At 35.4% G+C, this 12,880-nt stretch overlaps 1 protein-coding gene across 50 annotated transcripts in view; it reads right to left on the reverse strand.

Moving 5' to 3' along the window:
• SCEL (sciellin) overlaps positions 1–11,330 on the reverse strand; it is a 182,803-nt gene extending 171,473 nt beyond the window's left edge. For 49 of the 50 annotated variants that reach the window (XM_053707863.1, XM_053707905.1, XM_053707890.1 and 46 more), the window contains exon 1: positions 11,177–11,330. The gene's annotated coding sequence lies outside the window, so the exon portion shown is untranslated. The remainder of the gene's footprint in view (positions 1–11,176) is intronic. The other variant, XM_053707864.1, reaches the window with a different exon arrangement.
• Between the last annotated feature and the right edge of the window lie 1,550 nt (positions 11,331–12,880).

Here is a 12,880-nt window from a genome sequence, read left to right on the forward strand (position 1 = left end):
CCTGTTCAGGCATAGCTCCTCCCAGCCCGGCATTGCACAAGCTGAAGTGTGAGAGTGGACTTCAGCCTGTGCTCTGCCTCCTCCCACTGCCTGAGCCAGCTTCTGTGATACGCTGTTGCGTACACGTCATGGCCCCCACGAGGCTCCTCCCCCTCAACGGCGCGAAAATCTCATTGTAGAGATAGCCGTTGAGTGGAGAGGAGCTGTCAACAGAGGCAGTGAGCTGTGAGTAGCGTGCAGATCAGTCATGGATAATGCTCACTGTCAGAGTGAAGAAGCATATCAAGGTATAGAGGAAAACTGAGTTTATTGTAAACTGACTGGCAATTTGAAATTGTTTCTTGATTGATCTTAAAGTTAATATTTATGGATATGCACATACCGTCCTTCCCCTTGTGTCGGCCATTTTAGCTCTCTAAACAAAGTGTGAACTCTTAACTGACCACCGCCGCCAACACTAGCTCACCCTTACCTTCCCTGCTTAAATTTGTATACGTCTCAGCCTCCACTGTCTGGAACAAGTTCCTTGTACAGTACAGACAATGCACTCAGCTCAGCCTAGCCTGCATAATCACGCTGTGAGCAACAGTGTGTGCTCAGGCAGTTTGAATGACAATATTATATTAAAGTTAAATAATCTAATATTGTCATTAAAGCACTGCAGCCTGAGCGCATACTGTTCCTGAGCACAATGATGCTGGATAGGCTAGAGCTGAGTGCATTGTCTGTACTTGTTTACCAACTTCCTCTGCTCTGACTTAGAGAGTCATCGTGAGCCTGCTGCCTGAGCCTCATCAACGTGCTGCTCCCACCGCTGCCACCATCCATCACAAGCAACAGCAGCCAGGAGGTCACAGAGTCAGATAGAGATCAGCAGGCTGTTAAAGCGGTCTCAATCTCACTCTGAAATAATTTACAACTCCAGGTCAGGACATTGCTTTCTTTTCTGATGCAGATGGTTAGTTTATTTTCAGCTGCTTTGTTTAAAATATATATAGCAGAGAGAATGCAGGGGAGAAATGTGAGCACATGTGTTTGTGTTCCTATAGCCTCCGTTAAATCTGCTTCACCTTGTTGTGACTGGGAAACATAATAACAGGCAGTCAGTGTCAAGAGGTTTACACATCTGTGGTTGCACATGTCACTGTGTTAGAGAGGGGCAACAGTCAGTCAGTGTCAAGAGGTTTACACATCTGTGGTTGCACATGTCACTGTGTTAGAGAGGGGCAACAGTCAGTCAGTGTCAAGAGGTTTACACATCTGTGGTTGCACATGTCACTGTGTTAGAGAGGGGCAACAGTCAGTCAGTGTCAAGAGGTTTACACATCTGTGGTTGCACATATCACTGTGTTAGAGAGGGGCATTTATATTGTGGCTCCAATGCATTTCCTTATCTGATAGCCCTTGCCCTCTGTGATAGATGAGGATCTGACAGTCAATAGAATTATTTTTGCTGATTGTCTCAGCTCAGAAAAAATGAGTACAGTGAAAAATAAGACTGCTGAAATTTATTTAATTGTTTTGTTAGATGTCCAGTTTATCTTGGTACAATTTGCACATTTTAAATGCTATTTTATTTTATTCCATTAACCATTTATATATATTGCGTTAAAATGACAATGACCAAAGTTTGTAAATCAACTTAATCTTCTCATATTTTGCAAATATTAAATAATTAGCAGGGACTTTAGTGTCCCACCATGGATCAGTGTTTGAGATTTTATATACCTGTATATAATATATAAATAGGCTCCTAGATTCTTGGGCTGGCTCTAAATTTTAAACATGTAGTGTTTTTTTGTTTGTTTTTTTAACTTTTTCTGTGTCCAAAAAATACTGACCACTTGTGCAGCAGTTTTATAAAAATGTTAAAATGATGGTTCAGACAGCTCATTCAATCAGTGAATTCCTCTAATTAAGAAGAGCACTCTGAATGTTGTTCACTGCTGTCTGAGCCACCATTTAACTTTACCTCAACTACATTTTCTTTTATATTAAAATGTACAGATATATACTATGTGTGTGTGTATGTATATATATATATAAGCCAACTTCAGTGTCTCAAGGATCTGCCTTTGTCCCCATAAGAGTCTCTGTACAGTCACTTGTGGAGCAATTATATACTTTATTAAGTATTTACAGTGCACTGGAGAGTATGTTGAAAGAAAGTGAATTCTGCATATAAAAGTTCTGTGTGTGTGTATATATATATATATATATATATATATATACACATACATACATATATATATATAAAGGGACGGGGCTTTAATAAAGGGGTGTGGTCTAGTGCACCCCCATCTTTAAAATTCACCAGCCGCCACTGGCAATAAGTAGAATCTCATCCCAAATAGAATAATACTTGTGCGCTACCAATATCCTTATTTATTCTTTGTTCATATCAAAAACACAAATGTCAGACATTAAAATGATTTAACATATTGTTTCAGCCAGCTTACATAGAGGAATACATCGTACATACAGGAATACATTGCGCTCTAACTAAATTTACCAAGCTGTAGACAGGCCATTGGGCCGGGCGAGAGGGGCAACCGCACAGGGCCCCTTTATTTGGAGGGCCCGCAATGTCAGAAGTGAGATTATGAGATGGTGCAATGTATATGTTGTATTTTGCATATGAGAAGTGTTTATGGTATCATGAAGTCTAATATATTGTGTTATTCTTTATATAGGTATCACATAATGATGGCACAGGGGTCGGCCATACAAGAGGCAGGGCATACAGGGGAGGGGAATAAGGGCAGTGGGCTGAGGGGCCTTACAAATGTATCTTGTTCTGGGCCCCGCAAATGCTAAGGTTGGCCCTGTCTGTTGAGTGTTGTTTTGAAGAGGCTGCACCACAAAAGTACAGTATGTATAGCCTGATCCACAATTAAAGAAACATTGAAGGCACAAGAAGTAAATGCTCTATGTTTGTATTTATTTTATGTGTGTGTGTGTGTGGTTTTTATTGCACCATTGCTTGTATACAACACTAGGGTCAAACACAGTCCTGTAGAAAAGTTTATCTACAATTTTTAACAGAAAATCATTAATAAAGTCTTTGGGGATTTCTACAGATAGATACTTTATTAAGCTTTTCTACAGGATTGTGAACAACCCCTACAAAGGGGTTAATCACATGGTTAAAGCCAGTTCCAATTAATTTAACTATGGAATTTAGCTGAACACATCTGGTGGACCAATGACTTGACACATATTTGTGTAGCCACCAATCACCAGCTAGCTCCCAGTAGCGCATTGCTTCACCATAGCAAACCTAGGTATATTTTTAATAAAGTTATCAAGAGAATGAATTACATTTGATAATAGAAGTAAAATAAAAATCTTCCTAAAATGACATGCTCTATCTGAACCATGCAACTTTAATTTTGACTTAAAGTGACATGAAACATTTTTCTTTCATGATTAAGATAGAACAAACAATTTTAAGCTACTTTCCAATTTACTCATATTATCAAATTTGCTTCATTCTCTTGCTGAATGCATTGGATGAGCCAATAACATAAGGATGTGCAGCCACCAATCAGCAGCTCCTGAGCCTATCTAGATATCCTTTTCAGCAACGAATATCAAGAGAACTAAACTAATTAGATAATAGAAGTACAGTTGTTTAAAATCACATGCTTTATGTGAACCATGATAGAAAAATGTGGGTTTCCTGTAAATTTAAATGTCATTTTAACTCACATTTTGTGCTGGATGTTTTTTCTCCATGTGGTAATTATTAATCAAACGTTTTAGTTTATCTCCTGTGAGATAAAAAATAGAGCTGGCTATACAAGTCTTTGGAACGTTATTAAGATGTTTCATAAGGTAGACACTATGATAAATATGCTTCAGTAAATACCATATAAATAAATAATTAACATAACGTTAATGGTTGTTATATTATTTGTAATAGGACATTTAGTGACACCTATCTATTGCTTGTAAAATATAACAAGATTTTCTTACAGGGAAATTCATTTTTCTGTTTATAATTAGTATAAACCAACAACAAAATATTGCATTTCAAAAGATTGTTAATTTTAAATGCATTTAAACTGTAATTTTGTTAGCAGGGAAATTGCCATTAAATTGCTTGTGGATTTCTTATATCCTCTGCTGTGACCAATAAAATAAAAATGATTAACCTTACTGATCAAGCAATCACTGTGTAGACTGTCAAAGTGTTCAGCTTGTGACCAGTAAACACAGAAATTAAAATCATAATAAAATGACAATACAAAAGCATTTAGTTTGAATTTCAAATGAGCTGTAGATTGTTTTCTGATAAATTTCAAACAGCTAGATTACAAGTTTGTGCATTTGTCTTTTAACGCTGAAAATATGGTCATTTCAGCGTTAAAACAGCACCGCAGCCATTACGAGTCTTGTCGGTATAGGTGCACCGCAAGCCTTTTAGCCTGTAACGTAATGTCAGTACCGCACTCTTAAAAATGACATTTTTTAATGGGATTCCCATAGCGCTGGTATTACGAGTTTTGCGTTCTGGCTAAAACGACAAGATCCGTAATGCCATCTAAAGTCAGTAGTTATGAGTTTTAAGATACAAATCTGTAACATAAAACTCATAACTAAACTGCTCCAAATTACACTAAACACCCATAAACTACCTATTAACCCCTAAACCGAGGCCCTCCGCATCGCAAACACTATATTAAATGTATTAACCCATAATCTGCCGCTCCCGACATCGCCGCCACAAATTTTTTTTATTAACCACTATTCCGCCGCTCCCCGTCATTGTCACCGCTATAATAAACTTAACCCCTAAACCGCCGCCCTCCTGCATCGCAAACACTATTTAAATATAATGAACCCCTAATCTGCCATCTGCCCACATCGCCCCCACTATACTAAGGTTTTTAAGCCCTACACCGCTGCCACTATAATAAACCTATTAACCCCTAAACAGCAAGCCCCCCACAACGAAATAAACTAAATTAAACTAGTAACCCCTAAACCTAACCATAACCCTAACTTTAGATTAAAATTACAAACTATATAATTACAAAAAATAAAAAAAGAATAAATTACAAAAAATAACAAACACAAAAGTATGGAAAATAATTACACCTAATCTTATAGCCCTATCAAAATAAAAAAGCCCACCCAAAATAAAAAAAACCTAGCCTACAATAAACTACCAATGGCCCTTAAAAGGTTTGATTTAAACAGCCAATAGGATTTTAGCAGCTCTAATTCCTAATGGCTGTTGCAAATTTTTCAGCCAATAGGAATGCAAGGGACGCCATCTTGGATCGCGTACCTCGCATTGAAAATTCAGTGTACGGCGGCAACCGTATGAAGAGGATGCTCCGCGCCCGATGTCTTCAGGATGGACCTTCTCCACGCCACCGGGACCAAGATAGAAGATGCCGTCTGGATGAAGATTGAAGAGGCCCCCTGGATGAAGACTTCTCGCTGCTTGGATGAGGACTTCGCCGCCGAGATGAAGATTGAAAAGACCGCCTGGATGAGGACTTCTCCGCCGGGATGAAGATCGTTCAAGCGGGACTTCAAAAACTGTAAGTGGATCATCGGGGGTTAGTATTAGGTTTTTTTTAAGGTTTTTTTTAGTGGGGTTTTTTTTTTTAGTTTAGGGTTTGGGCATGTAAAAGAGCTAAATGCCCTTTTAAGGGCAATGCCCATACAAATGCCCTTTTCAGGGCAATGGGTAGCTTAGTTTTTTAGATGTTTTTTTTTTTTATTTTGTGGGATTGGAGGGGTTGGGGTTTGTAATGTTAGTGTGTCTTTGTATTTTTTTATAAGGTAAAAGAGCTGTTTAACTTAGGGCAATGCCCTACAAAAGGCCCTTTTAATGGCCATTGGTAGTTTATTCTAGATTAGTTTTTTTTTTTATTTTGGGGTAGTTTTTTTTATAATGGGTATTAGAATAGGAATACTTTTTATTATTTTTGATAGTTTGTTTGTTATTTTGTGTAATGTATTTTTTTAGGGGGTGTTTGTTTGTTTTTTGTAGCAAAAGAGCTGTTTAACCTTTTAAGGGCCCTTGGTAGTTTATTATAGATTAGGGTTTTTTTATTTTGGGGTGGGTATTAAAATAGGAATAATTTTTATTTTTTTGGATAATTTCGTTAGTTTTTTTTTTAATGGTAGGTTTTTTATTTTTTGTAATTGTAGGTTTTTATTTTTTAAAATTTTAGGTTTTAGTGTAAGGTATCTTAGGTTTTATTTCACAGGTAAGTTGCATTTATTTTAACTAGGTAGTTAGTAAATAGTTAATAACTATTTACTAACTATTCTACCTAGTTAAAATAAATACAAACTTACCTGTGAAATAAAAATAAAACCTATTTTAGGTAGCTTGGGTTTTATTTCACAGGTAAGTATGTATTTAGTTTTAAATAGGTATTATTTAGTTAATAATTGTAAGTTTAATTTAGATCTATTTTAATTATGTTAAAGTTAGGGGGTGTTAGGGTTAGGTTTAGGAGTAGGTGTAGGGGTTAATAGTTTATTTTAGGTTGTTGCGATGTGGCGAGTTGGCGGTTTAGGGGTTAATAGGTTTAGTTAGTGGTAGTGAAGTGGGAGGCCAGAGGTTTAGGGGTTAATACCTTTATTTAGTTGCAGTGATGTAGGGGGAGCGGAGGAATAGGGGTTAAAAATACTTTAATATAGTAGCAGCGATTTTGGGGTGCGGCAGAATAGGGGTTAATAACTTTAGTATAGAGGTGGCGATATCAGGAGCGGCCAATTAGGGGTTAATAACTTTATTTAGGTGTCGGCGATATCGGGAGTGGCAGAATAGGGGTTAATAACTGTAGGCAGGTGTCGGCGAGGTCGGGGGCAGCAGATTAGGGGTGTTTATGTTAGGGTGTTAGGTTTACACGTTAGTTTTCTTCCCCATAGACATCAATGGGGCTGTGTTACGGAGCTTTTCTTTCCGCGATCACAGGTGTTAGACTTTTTTTCTGACCCGCTCTCTCCAATGATGTCTATGAGGAAAGCACGTCAGAACAGCGGTCGTTTTTTGTGCGGTATGGAGCTTAAAAGCCCCATATCGCCCCCACAAGCCGGGTTTTTTAAAACTTGTAATGACAGCGCTATAGGTGATTAAATAACGCCACTTTTGTTGCGTTCGTTAATTTCCCTATAGCGTTCAAAACTCGGAATCTAGGCGTACGTTAGTTACATTTTCCTTCCCACTGCATCATGTGACAGCCATCAGGCAATCACAAAATGCATATACAGATATTCTGTGAATTCTTGCACATGATCAGTAGAAGTTGGCGCCTTAGAAAGTGTGCATATAAAAAGGTTGCGCACATTTATATAATGGAAGTAAATTGGAAATTTGTTTAAAACTGTGTGTACTATCTGAGCCATCAAAGTTTAATTTTAACTTTAGTGTTCTGTTAATCCTTACAGTTTTCATTGCTAAATTACAGGAATATGTGGTAAAATAAATAACAAAAATGTGAAGTATTTTTTACTAATCCCATTTAAACATGTTATAGGGAATTCAAGTTACGTTTTCTTTATTTTATATAAACAAATGTATTATTTATTTCCCAAGTCAGAATGCTGAGAAAAGTTAGTTTTGTGTCTTGTCAATGCAATCTCTATTTATTTTGCTATATTGTTATTAAATTAATATACACCAGTAGTGTTCCTGATACATAGCGGTGGTGTCATTTGCAAGTATATTTAGCACAGTAAATGACACTATCATCAAAAGCATATGATTTATAGAATTAAAAGTGAAAAGCTGCTGAGTATATAATTACTTTAGAAATATTTCTAATAAAACCTGGCTATATAATCCTAATGTGGTTGTTTGACAATACAGTAGATCAGCCCATTTGGAATGCTTTCATACTGGCCTTTATCCAGTATATTACTTTGAAGCAAGCTATCCTATAATATAGACTTGTATAGATTCCATTTTTATATATCTGCGTACCTTCCTAAATTAGTAAATCACTGGAGACATTTATTAGAGGAAAATATACTGATGTACCGTAAATGTAAGACAAATTTGATGCATAACCTTTTTTGTACCTTTTTACAATAAATACCAACTTCAGAACATCATTAGCACAGGTAATTTTTGCTCAAGCACAACAGATAACAGTGCTAAAAAGTTAGCATGACTTCTAAAGTCAAGTGCTAGGACAACAAGAAAAATATAACAAAACACCTGTAAAACAAATTAAAAGAAAGTATTACACTTGTATATACAGTGTATATACAGATTAAATGTAGAATTTAAGTTTATTATTTAAATAAATGTATAAAAAGTGTTTTAAAGGGATATGCTATATGACAAGATTTTATACAGGGTAGGGCTCAGGGGTGTACAAATATATGGGTCTATATTTGAATGTGTTAATGCAAATATGTAAAACATACAAAATGAGCCCAACACCTTTCTTTTAAAGTCCTAATAACAAACTTATTCAGGGTACACGCTGTTATAGGGGTTTCTGCTTCCATAGTACAAGACAACAGCACTCGTGTTCCAGTGAATTAATTTCTACTTTATTGTAGTGACAGTCCCATAAAAAGCGACATTTTAGGCTTCAACAAGCCCTTAATTGTGTATATATGTTTACAGTATGTATATCTATATATCTATATCTATATGCAGTATATGTATGTTACTATGTATGTGCGTGTCCATATGTATGTGCACACAAATATATACATAAATACACATATATATACACACACATACAAATATACACACATTTATGTTCACCTTTAATTCATTCCCTGTTAAACGCCTTGACATATACCCAGCCCTTTAAAACAATGTAAACATCTTAATTTTTTTTTTTTTAAATAGAAATACTCAAAATAGCATTTTTCTATAAATGTTTATACACTCACAAGACAGACAGACAGACAGACAGACGACAGGCATTTATGTGGATGATGTAATACAAATATTTTTTATTTTTTTAATTAAAGGGACACTGAACCCAATTTTTGTCTTTTGTGATTCAGATAGAGCATGGAATTTTAAACAACTTTCTAATTTACTCCTATTATCAATTTTTCTTCGTTCTCTTGCTATCTTTATTTTAAAAAGAAGGCATCTAAGCTTTTTTCATGGTTTAGAACTCTGGACAGCACTTTTTTTATTGGTGGATGAATTTATCCACCAATCAGCAAGGACAACCCAGGTTGTTCACCAAAAATGGGCCGGCATCAAATCTTACATTCTTGCATTTCAAATAAAGATACCAAGAGAATAAAGAAAATTTGATAATAGAAGTAAATTAGAAAGTTGCTTAAAAATGTCATGTTCTACCTGAATGACGAAAGAAAAAATTTGGGTTCAGTGTCCCTTTAAGTTTTTAAATAGTTTTTTTTTTTTAAAAAAAACACTAATTAACAAATAACTTACACTGAATAATAAGAAAACATCTATTGAATGATAGATTGATAGATAGATAGGTTGATAGATAGATAGATAGATAGATAGATAGATAGATAGATGGATAGGCCTTTATGTGGATGATCTAATAAAAATATTTTTATTTTTTTAATTGTTTTTAAATAGTTTGTAAAAAACAATTACACTAATTAACAAATAACTTACATTCAATAATAAGATAAAATCTTTTGAATGATAAAGATATGCCACAAAAATGAATTGCCTTGTCTATTCATGACAAGCATACTGATAAAACTGGTTTTACCAGATTAGCCTTGGTATGCTTATTTTTAAAGCAATGTGTCTGGAGGGGTTGGTGGAACAATAAATTATTTTCTTCAATGGAGAAACAAAAGCAAACATAAAAAAAAGAAAAGAAGAATATAATATACCTTAAATGTAATTGTTTAAACTCCATAATATATGGGGTTTTTTTGGTGAAACTAACACAAGTAAACTGAACAAACTGGAATAAATAATAAAAAAAAAAACACCATCAACAAATTATTAACTAAAAGACCATACTAAACAGAACAAGGTGCTTAAATCGTTGCCATTTCTGGGCATATTTACGGTGCTATCTAATGATTATTTTCATCAAAAAGTAAAGGGAAATAAAGTAAATTAAAATGTAATTTTCTATTTGAACGTATGCCGTTTAATAAGTGATACTATAGGCGCCATGTACTAAGCTACCTGCGGACAAGGTTTCCCACTTGTTAACCTCTCTGCCCTGTGTTGTGGCGAACAGCCAACAGACACTGTATGACCACTGCCCAGATGTATCATTATTTCACTTGTGTTTGTGTAAAGCTGCCCCCTTCTCTCACAAGACCAATCACAGAAGAGAAGGGCCTGTCAATCACCCCGAACAAATGTGTTTGGGGTGATTTATGTCTCCTAACTCAGAGGTGATAGAGAGGGTAAGAAGCAGCAGCTTCTTACATTGTGGAAAGCATGCTCTCACATGCAAGGGCTTCTCAGTACATTGAGCCCTATGTGTGTTTCACACTAATTAATCATTCTGTATTGGTACAGGGCTTTTACCAACAAGGTAACATAACTTTGAACTGCAGCTGTCTAAATCATATTAAACTAGGTAATGCTGAAATAATAATAAAAAAAATAACTAAAGGAATAAATAATTTTAGTACTGATCCTTATTATTGGACCAATGTCACAGTTTAAGGTCATAGATCAATGATATTGGCCAGGGGGAACAATTAAGCTATAATATGCACGACACATACTTAAAATGCCATTATAGTGGAAAAACTACATGCTATAATTTGTTAGAGCATGCAGGTTTAGCACTAGTGACCATGCAACCACCCAATCAGCAGCTGTGGTCGTATAGCTGGGTTGTGCAACTGCCCCTGCTGATTGGGTCTCCATCCATTTCTGATCAGGACCACCAGTACGTTTTTCTTTGCTGGGGTTAAACACATATTTATTTTACTTCTATTTAAATTTGCAATTGCAGACATTCATCATTCACTTTTAAAACTTTTTTGCTTTATACAAAAAACATACTCCAAAAAAATTGAATTGCATCCTCTCTAATTATTAAGCAAATATACACTAACCAGGACAAACTATTAATAGCTTATAACACAGATATTCAACAGTTTCTACCAGTATACAATGTATAATGTTGTACTTCAATAACATGTATCTTATTACAGAAGATTGCATATAAAAATCATCCAGCAAACAGAATTTGTTAGGATAAACATGGCTTACCTTAGTATAGTTGTAGAGTGCAGAATATACTGTTAGCTCTTCGCAATCAGCTGTGGGCTGTGCAGATGGTATCGACAAAATGATCTGAGAAAATTACAATCGCAAGGATTCTTCCTCACAGATTGTGACTCACTCACAGACAAGGTGTGGGTGTGTACAAGGGAGTCACCTGAAAATACCTTCACATTTTCTGTGGCTTGTGTGCACCAAAGAACTCATACATTTTTGTCATTCTTTCTACAAAGTTAATGTCATCCCTAATGACAACCAAGAGTTTGTGTCTAGTGTTTTGTGCTTATGTTGCTCTATGGCACAGTGGAAATCATAAAGGTGTGCTTACTTTTGCAGAGCCTGAGGGATTTGTGCTCCTGACCAGGCTGTGGAATGTATCTCGATCATATTACAAGCAGCTGAAGAGTAATACTGCATAATACAGGACACATTCTTAAAGGGACAGTTCACCCAAAACATTTCTCACATTTAAATTGTTCCCAGTGATCTATTTTACCTGCTGGAGTGTATTAAATTGTTTACAAGTAGCTCCTTTACCCCTATTTTGGCCTTTGAAATTGCTGATTTAGCTTGTGGTTTCCCAACCTACACTAAAAGTTTTGATACTGGAGTATCAGCTATTGAATAGCCTAAGTAAACACAGCCAGCAAAATAATTGATACTCACAGTGTGGTGCAGGATAGTTAAGTAAAAAAATTGTAATTTTCCATTGTTCTCTCTAATTATTGAGCTTTAGTTTTCCAGACAAATATAAGATAAGGAAGCAAGTGTGTGGACATAAAAGTGATAACATAATGAGATCTGATATTACCTGCAGCTCAACCTATTGTAATAGGCTGTGGTTTAAAAGCACAAAACCAGCTACTTCATATACACAAATAAGCATGAAAATGCAATTTCTCAAATATGTTATACTCTGCAGCTGGTTTAACAAGTCATTGAAATTACATTAATATAAAAACAATATTACAGTATACTGCCCCTTTAACTATTTACTGTCAGACTATAATCATTTGCATGATAAAAGGACATACAAATCAACATGCAAAATCTCATATCTAAATCATAAAACTTACATTTTGTAATTCAATGCCCATTTAATTTGGTGCTATGCATATTTGTCAGAGATGATATTTATTACCTATGCAAATGATTGTATCATAAACCAGGTCCCAACCTTCATCGCTAGGTAAAACATTATATACTGTATATATAATTATTATTTTTTTATAATCAAAAATGAAAGTAGAAATTGAAGAGCGTAAATCTTAGGGGAAGGGTGTGCACGCAGAAAATAGGGACAGATTAGGGAAGAAGGTTACGAGAAAGAAAACAGAGTAAACTATGTAAGAAGGTTAAAAAGTGTGAACTAGAAGTTGTGCTGATAGGGTTGCCAATTAACTGGACAATCCAGTATTTTAGTGGGCTGCCCAGTAAAATCTTCATGAAAATACTGGACACTTAAAGGGACATTCCAGCCAAACTTGGAATCCACATGGATGCATTGCAGTTCTGAATAGAAGCATTTTTGTAATATACGTGTATTAGCAAAGATGCTTCTAATAAAGTTATGTATTTAATTATGCACCGTGCACCAGCATTTTAAACACAGCACTTGCTCGGAGAGGTGCTTGTTCCATCTGGTAATGACTCAATTTGTTAATTGCTCAAATGATACAAGCCCTACTGGCG

This window comes from Bombina bombina, chromosome 3 (genome assembly GCF_027579735.1).
Source record: "Bombina bombina isolate aBomBom1 chromosome 3, aBomBom1.pri, whole genome shotgun sequence".
NCBI classification, from domain to species: Eukaryota; Metazoa; Chordata; class Amphibia; order Anura; family Bombinatoridae; genus Bombina; species Bombina bombina.